Here is an 8472-nt window from a genome sequence, read left to right as displayed (position 1 = left end):
ACTCAGCCTCTCTCTGTACTACCAAAGGGTACATAATTAGGACTTTCCTCAATTGCAATTAATCACAACCAAAGCCTTTTTACTTTGGAGGTTCGACATAATGCTTAAGGGATAGGTGTGTTGATAGTAAACAGTGGTAGAAATTTCTGGTTCTTAAAGAGTAAGTCATGATTTAAACTTTTTTCTTTTCCCCCTAGTAATAGTCACTGAGATCTTACAGAAGGAAGAACAGGGCTGGAGTTGTACACTCGCTTGGGAATTTAAAATCCCGTAAATGGTATCAGTAGATTGTGTTTCTGAGAAATGGAGAATCATTTCTCCTCCCCGGGTGAGGACTTTGGTGTAAGATGTGGCTGACAGACCTGACCTACTACCTGGAGTGATAATGACATAGGCCATGCTCTAGGTGCTTCTGTAGTATTTCCTCAGCATGTTAGTGTGACCCTTGACTCCCACATGACCACTTAACGGTTATCTTTGCAGCCCATTCTAATCATCAGTTCCAGGGTTCTCGTCCTAGTGTTCCCTACCACCCAGCATATAATCTGCTCCAGTCAAGTTTGGTTATGTTGGTTATGTCCATTTCTTGCGGCTTTCCTTCTACAAATCTGTATCCTACCAAGGCTTCAGAACTTACACACACATACGGATCTCCTCTTACAAAGGAGTCCTTTAAATACGTGAAAAGACACCACAAGCGACTGGAAGAACGTGCTCTGTTTCACTGCTCCCTCAGGTGCTCAATCCAGGTAACGTCATTGGAACTTCATCAACTGAAGGCTGTTCTTGTGCTTAGGTTAGTCACCATAACCTTTTGCCTGGGCAGGGCTGCAGTAACGCTAACTCACGTTTCTTCCTGTCCGTCTTCATTACTTGCATACACCTCACACGGCTGACATTTTTATTGTAGTAGGTGTTCTGATGGTCCCACACTTTACTGGGATTGCAAAAGGGTCACAGCAAGAACTCACTCCACTTTGTGCTTTCCCAGCTGGCCACAGGCTCCAATGATAGTAAGTTTACTTGCCTGTTAATGTGGGAGAAGAAAAAATCCATTAGTTTTTCTGTTAGGACTAAGAGTAAAAGCTGGGCTTTTGTGGTAATGTATCCACTATAGATGCGTTACCAATGCTACTTTAACACCCGAATAGTGGGCAAAGAGTATCCTCTTTGACTTTAGTGGGTTGGTCATTGTTTGACTTATTTTTATCTATCTTCAGCTAATTTTGAAAAAGACAAATAATTTCTCTCTTGGTAGACGTCAATTACAATGTGAAGGTAGGTTGCCTTCAGTCTTAGTCAAATTATTTTCAATTAATAGGAATTAGAGTCCTACTAATAGTAAAATTTTGAAATTTTACATACATGTGTCATGAATATATATATTTTTTCAACTGGAGAGGTCATTATTTGTAGCCTAGTTATGAAATTTGGACTCAATAAAAGAGAGCAAAGGGTAAGGGAAAGTAGAAGATAGAGTTGACACGAGAATGAGAGCACAATACCAGAGGTCGTGAAAGCTGGACAGGGGAATTCTTAGACAGCCTTGAATGGTCTTGGGGGAGGGGAGACACATGAAGCAAAGCTGAAATAATGCAGGAAGATAGGAGCATCCACTCAAGTGTTAAAATTTGGCCTAGAGAAATACTTGTGGGAATGCAAGACCTCCAGATCAGGGAAATTTCACCCAAAAAAGTCAACAGAGCTGAGAGTTCGGGGTGTTAACAATTATATGGACATCCGTCCAGACCTGCTGGCCACGACATGATGAGGTTCACAGATCAGAGACTTCAAAGCTTATGGAAGCTCAAAGATCAACCAGTGAATCCAACCTCATTCAGTGCATTATGAAGTTAAGATCAAGAGGGGGTCTGCTTCTCCAAGCCCAAAAAGCCAGTCAGGAGAGCTAAGTATAAAACCCCAAAAGCTACAAAACTAGAGTACATGGGGGCACCTGGGTGGCTCAGTGGGTTAAAGCCTCTGCCTTCAGCTCAGGTCATGATCCTGGGGTCCTGGGATCGAGCCCCACATTGGGCTCTTTGCTCAACAGGGAGCCTGCTTTCTCTTCTCTCTCCCTGCCTGCCTCTGCCTGCTTGTGATCTCTGTCAAATAAATAAATAAATAATCAATCAATCAATCTTAAAAAAAAAAAAAAAAGACTAGGGTACATGAAAAGACTAGGTGTCCTTTACAGCATCTCTTATTATTTAAACATCTCTAAGTCCTTGCTAATGGATAATTAAGATGTGGTGTGTATTTCTTCAATGGAATATTAGACAGCCATCAAAACCCCCAAAGTCCTGCCATTTGTATTGATGTGGTTGGAACTAGAGGGTATTATGCTAAACGAGATAAGACCATTATCAGGATCTCACTCGTGGAATTTAAGAAACAAAACAGGATCATAGAGGAAGGGAAGGAAAAATACGATGAAATCAGGGCACATAGGTGGCTCAGTCATTTAAGCATCTGCCTTTGTCTCAGGTCATGATCCTGGAGTTCTGGAATTGAGCCTCCCATTGGGCTCCCTGCTCAGCAGGGAATCAGCTTCTTGCTCTGACCCTGCCCCCTCTCGTCCTCTCTCTCTCTCTAAAATACATTAAAAAAAATAAAATCCTAAAAAAAAAAAAAAGAAAGAAATCAGAGGGAGATAAGCCATAAGAGACTCTTACTTACAGGAAACAAACAGGGTTGCTGGAGGGGTTTAGGGGGAGAGGGGGATGACATAACTGGGTGATGGACATTAAAGAGGGCACGGGATATAATGAGCACTGGATGTTATAGAAGACTGATGAGTCACTGAACTCTGTCTCTGAAACTAATAATATGCTATATGTTAATTAGTTGAATTTAAATTTTAAAAATATATTTTTAAAATGTCCCTGCTGCTATTCATGTAGGAGCATATTACATGGAGTTGTCCAAGTGAGAATCTAGTCGATCAAAATCCATGCTTGCTACTAAATATTTTTGAAATTACATGATGCCTGGCATGTCAAAAACAAATGATGGAAGTGATGGGTGTGAGGGGGATATTAATAAAATTAACCATGTGAGGCACCTGGGTGGCTCAGTGGGTTAAAGCCTCTGCCTTCAGCTCAGGTCATGATCCCAGGGTCCTGGGATTGAGTCCTGCATCGGGCTCTCTGTTGAGCGGGAAGCCTGCTCCCTCCTCTCTCTCTGCCTGCCTCTCTGCCTATTTGTGATCTCTGTCAAATAAATAAATAAAATCTTTTAAAAAAATTAACCATGCATTGATAGTTGTTAAAATTCAGTCATAGGTAAATGGGATTCATTATATTCATCTATTTGAATATATGTTAGAAAATTTCTTTCCCCCCCCTAAAGACAATGCTTGTACTGTGTAGCATTGGGCCTAAAATATTTTATTTGGGGCTTGTTTTTTAACCCTTGTTTGCTGTGTCCACATCTTGCCATCATGGCATATGGAACCCATATAGCAATCTCATAACTCACTTACAGCTTCTCCAGACAATAATTGCCATCTGCCTTCCAGGACCCTCCAATAGATTTTAGAGCCTTTGTCAAACCACTCTAAAAACACCCTCTAATTTGGTGAAAATTCACCCAGCTATTTTGTTATTTTACATGCTGTGATAGTAAAAGGATCTTAATTTCCTAGTACATAGGTAGATAGGATTTGCATGGGGTTTGGGACAAAGCACTTCACTTTATAATAGGTACAGGAATGTGGCAACGAGCAGCCAAGAATTCATTCAGTTAGTTCAACAGCACTGTGCAGAAAGACCCAATAATATTCTGTCTTGAACGTCCCAATTCTTACTTTCTGATTCTGTGAGCCTCTGAAAGTTCTGTTCCAGACGAAACTGGTTCTTTTGCCACTGAGCAGAGATTGGAGATTGTGCTTTCCACTTCTGGAAATGCATGAGCAAGTAACCAAAACTTTGCCTAAGTTAAGGGGGTGGACACACATGCTCTATGCTTTTTTTCCCCTGTGATTTTACTCATTCTGTTTTCTAAGATGAAGTACCACAAAACACCCCAAATAGTCAAAGCATTCTTAAGAACAAAGCTAGAGGCATTATGTTCCCTCATTTCAAACTATATTAACAAAAATACAGTAATCAAAATAGTACGGCATGGAAATAAAAATGCACACATGGATCAATAGAGCAGAGAGCCCAAACATAAACCCGTGCAAATACATTTAGTTTATGATCAAAGAGCCAAGAATATACGCATGGAGAAAGGATAGTTTCTTTAATACATGGTGTTGAGGAAGCTGAATAGCCACATGCCAAAGAATGAAGCTCAACCTCACCACTCTCTTCTACCATACACAACAATGAGCTCAGGGGCACCTGGCTGGCTCAGTAAAGCACGCACCTCTGGATCGCAGGACTGTGAGTTCAAGCCCCACATTGAGTGTGCGGATTACTTAAAATCTTAAAAAACCTCAAAATGAATTAAAGACTCAAATGTGAGACCTGAAACCATGAAACTCCTAGAAGAAAACAGGTGGTAAACTCCTTGACATCAGTCTTGGCAGTGATTATTTTGGATCTAACTCCAAAAGCAAAGGTAACAGGAACACCTGGGTGACTCAGTTGGTTAAGCATCCATCTCTTGGTTTTGGCTCAGGTCATGATCTCAAGGTCATGAAATCAAGCCCCATCCATGTTGGGCTCTGTGATCAGCATGGAGTCTGCTTAAGATTCTGTCCCTCCCTCTGTTCCTCCTCTGCCCCTTTTCTCTAATAAATACATAAAATCTTTTAAAACAAAAGCAAAGGCAACATAAAGCAAAAACAAGTGGCCTTATACAAACAAAAAACTTCAACAGAAACCAACTAAACAACAAGGCAACCTACTGAATGGGAGAAAATATTTTCAAGTCATTTATCTGATACGGCATTACGACTCAAAATATGGAAGAACTTGTAAAACTAACAGAAAGCAGTCCAGTTTTTTAAAATGGGGATTTAGAATAGACATGAAAGACATAAATAGTTAACAAGTATGTAAAAAGGTACTCAGTATTACTAATATCAGGGAAATGCAAATCCAAATGACAATGAGATATCCTACCCCATATCTGTGAGAATGGCTTTTATCAAAAAATAGCTTTTATCAAAAAAATAAGTGTTAGGATGTGAAGAACTTCTGTGCACGTCCAGGAGGGGTGCCTGGGTTAAAGCCTCTGCCTTCAGCTCAGGTCATGATCTCAGGGTCCTGGGATCAAGACCCACATCGGGCTCTCTGCTCAGCGGGGAGCCTGCTTCCCTTCCTCTCTCCCTCTGCCTGCCTCTCTTCCTACTTGTGATCTCTCTCTCTCTGTCAAATAATTTTTTTTAAAGAAAAAAAGATGGAGCATTGTGAGCATTGAAGTAATTATTTTTTTTTATTAATTAATTTATTTATTTGACAGACAGAGATCACAAGCAGGCAGAGAGGCAGGCAGAGAGAGAGGAGGAAGCAGGCTCCCTGCTGAGCAGAGAGCCCGATGCGGGGCTCGATCCCAGGACCCTGAGATCATGACCTGAGCTGAAGGCAGCGGCTTAACCCACTGAGCCACCCAGGCGCCCCTGAAGTAATTATTTTTAAACCATGAGTTCAAAACGATACCAGTATGCACTAGGGTGCCTGGGTGACTCAGTGGGCTAAACGTCTGACTCCTGATTTCAGCTCAGGTCATGATGTCAGGGTTGTAAGCATGAGCTCCCCATGGGCTCCGTGCTCAGCAGGGAGTCTGCTTGGGATTCTCCCTCTCCCTCTGCCCCTTCCCCCCACTGCACTTTTTCTCTCTAAAATAAGTAAATAAATCTTTCTAAAAAATGATACCAATGCCCTCTCTATGTACACAAATTTGTCAGTAGGTAAACTATTCAGTGTTCAAAGAGCTGACAATGGAAAATAACTGTACTTCAGTGGAAGGATACAGTTAGAGAAGTTTTGCTTTATAGAAAAATTTACAGAAAGAATTAAGATGTCTCCATTTTGCAATCCATTATGAAATAGCAGCAATGACCATCAATGGCTACTAAGACAATTAGGTAAGGGAAGGTTATGGGGAATTCACAATCAGGCTGGCAATGTCCAAACCCCACAGTTCAATCAATCCCATCACTTAAAAAAAGAAAAAAGAGAAAAGACATATGTGCCTCCTGATAGGACGCAACAAGAAATACAAAATACCATCTATGACATTTTCTTGACAAAATTTCAAAACTGAGTCTGCTGAAGCCTAGATCTAAGTACCAGTTTACAAGAAATATTTGGGACAGGAATATGTTCAGTGATCAAAACTGATGGCATCCTATCAGCAGAATCCCAAATGTAGGGAACTACAGAGGGAAAACACCTAGAGCTTGTTCAACAAATGGCCAAAAATACAAAAAAAAAAAAAAAAAGGTGGAAGGAGAAATCTATAATTAAAGATTTAAGAGAGTTCAAATGTCACCATTTCCATAAACCTTAAGAGACTCCTTGAAATAGAACTAACCCCTCACTTTGAAACAGTCCCAGCACACGAAGAACATGACTCCACGCACTCCCCCTGGCATCACTCCAACGTCATCCCGTCCCCCACCTTACCCCTGAAATTTCGGGGCCCATCATTAGGATCACGCCCTTGCTCATAACATCACCTCTTTTGCCCCACTCCCCGCCCGTACTTGCTGGGGTAAATCACAAACCTGGGTAAACCCTGCTCTGTGTGCTTGTACTCTTGCGGCTGAGTGCGGATGAATGGCTGATTTCTTGTTAGACTCACTCTCCCTAATGCCATTGGATCCGTAATGCGGCCTGGCATCCTCTTTCACCACTCGGTCTGGCTTCTCGTCCAGTTTCCACTTTGATCCAATCATACCTTCTCCTCTTCCCAAACACTTCCAGGATCTCCTCCCTCCTCATCTGCTAAAATCATCTTGCTCTTTATTTCACTGAACAAAATAAAGGTAATCATCAAAAGAGAACTTCCAAGACATCCAAATGGCTAATTAACATCGGAAAAGCTACTCAACATCACTAGTCATCAAATTCGAGGTAAAACCACAATCTGATACCACCACCACTCATCAGAGGAGCTAAAGTGACAAAGCCAGAGGGTAATATAGGCATTCCTCAGAGACAGTGCGAGTTGGGCCCCAGACCATTGCTATACAGCAAATATTGCAATAACGCCCGTCAAATTTTTGGTATCCCAGTGCATCTAAAAGTAACAACCATGCTACACTGCGGTCTGTTGGGTGTGCAACATTATGTCAAGAAAGGAGGAAGGAAGGAAGGAAGGAAGGAAGGAAGGAAGGAAGGAAGGAAGGACATACCTTAATTTCAAAATACTTCATTGCTAAAAAATAAAATGCTAACCAACCTCTGAGGTTTCAGACAATTTTTGCTGGTGGAAGGTCTCTGCCTCGATGATGGCTGCTGACTGAGCAGAGTGGGGGCTGCTGAAGTTGGGGGTGCCTGTGGCAGCTTCTTAAAATAAGACAACGACGGAAAGAAAGGATGAATCCCCAAGTTTTGTAGCAACATGGACGGGACTGGAAGAGATTATGCTGAGTGAAATAAGTCAAGCAGAGAGAGTCAATTATCATATGGTTTCACTTATTTGTGGAGCATAACAAATAGCATGGAGGACAAGGGGAGATGGAGAGGAGAAGGGAGTTGAGGGAAATTGGAAGGGGAGGTGAACCATGAGAGACTATGGACTCTGAAAAACGATCTGAGAATTTTGAAGGGGTGGAGGGTGGGAGGTTGGGGGCACCAGGTGGTGGGTATTGTAGAGGGCACGGATTGCATGGAGCACTGGGTGTGTGCAAAAATAATGAATACTGTTATGCTGAAAAAAATAAAAAAAATTAAAAATAAAAAAATAAGACAACGACGAAGTTTTCCCCCTCAGTTGACTCTTCCTTCCACAAACAATTTCTCCGCAGCTTGCGATGCCGCTTGACGGCCTCTCACTCACGGTACTTCTTTCGACATCGGAGTCTGGCCTCTGGCTGCTGCTCTATCAACTGAATGTGTGGCACATTCTAAAGCTTTTGGTGTCGTCTCAACAATCTTCACGGCATCTTCACCAGTAGCTTCCATCTCAAGAAGCCACTGATCCCCATAACAAATATGGTAATAGTGAAAAAGGTCGAAGGACTGCAAGAATTACCAGCATGGGACACAGACATAACGGGAGCGAATGCTGTTGGAAAAGTGGCAACGCAAGTCTCCCTCGACGCAGAATGGTGCAGAATGGCCACAAACCCTCAATTTGTGCAAAAAACAAAAACAAAAAACAAAAACAGCACAGCTCAGGGAAACACAAGAAAGCAAGGGATGCCTGTGGTAACGAGGAAGCAAATGGAACTTTCACGCCTTGCTGGTGGGAGCTGAGTGGGTATGTTGTGTTGTAAAACGACATGACACTTCACTAACATCCAGCGCGTGTATACGTAGGGCCCATGAGTTTCTCCCCTAGCTGTGTACCCAACTG

This window comes from Lutra lutra, chromosome 7, assembly GCF_902655055.1.
Source record: "Lutra lutra chromosome 7, mLutLut1.2, whole genome shotgun sequence".
Classification (NCBI taxonomy): domain Eukaryota; kingdom Metazoa; phylum Chordata; class Mammalia; order Carnivora; family Mustelidae; genus Lutra; species Lutra lutra.
Note: the sequence above shows the minus strand (reverse complement) of the source record.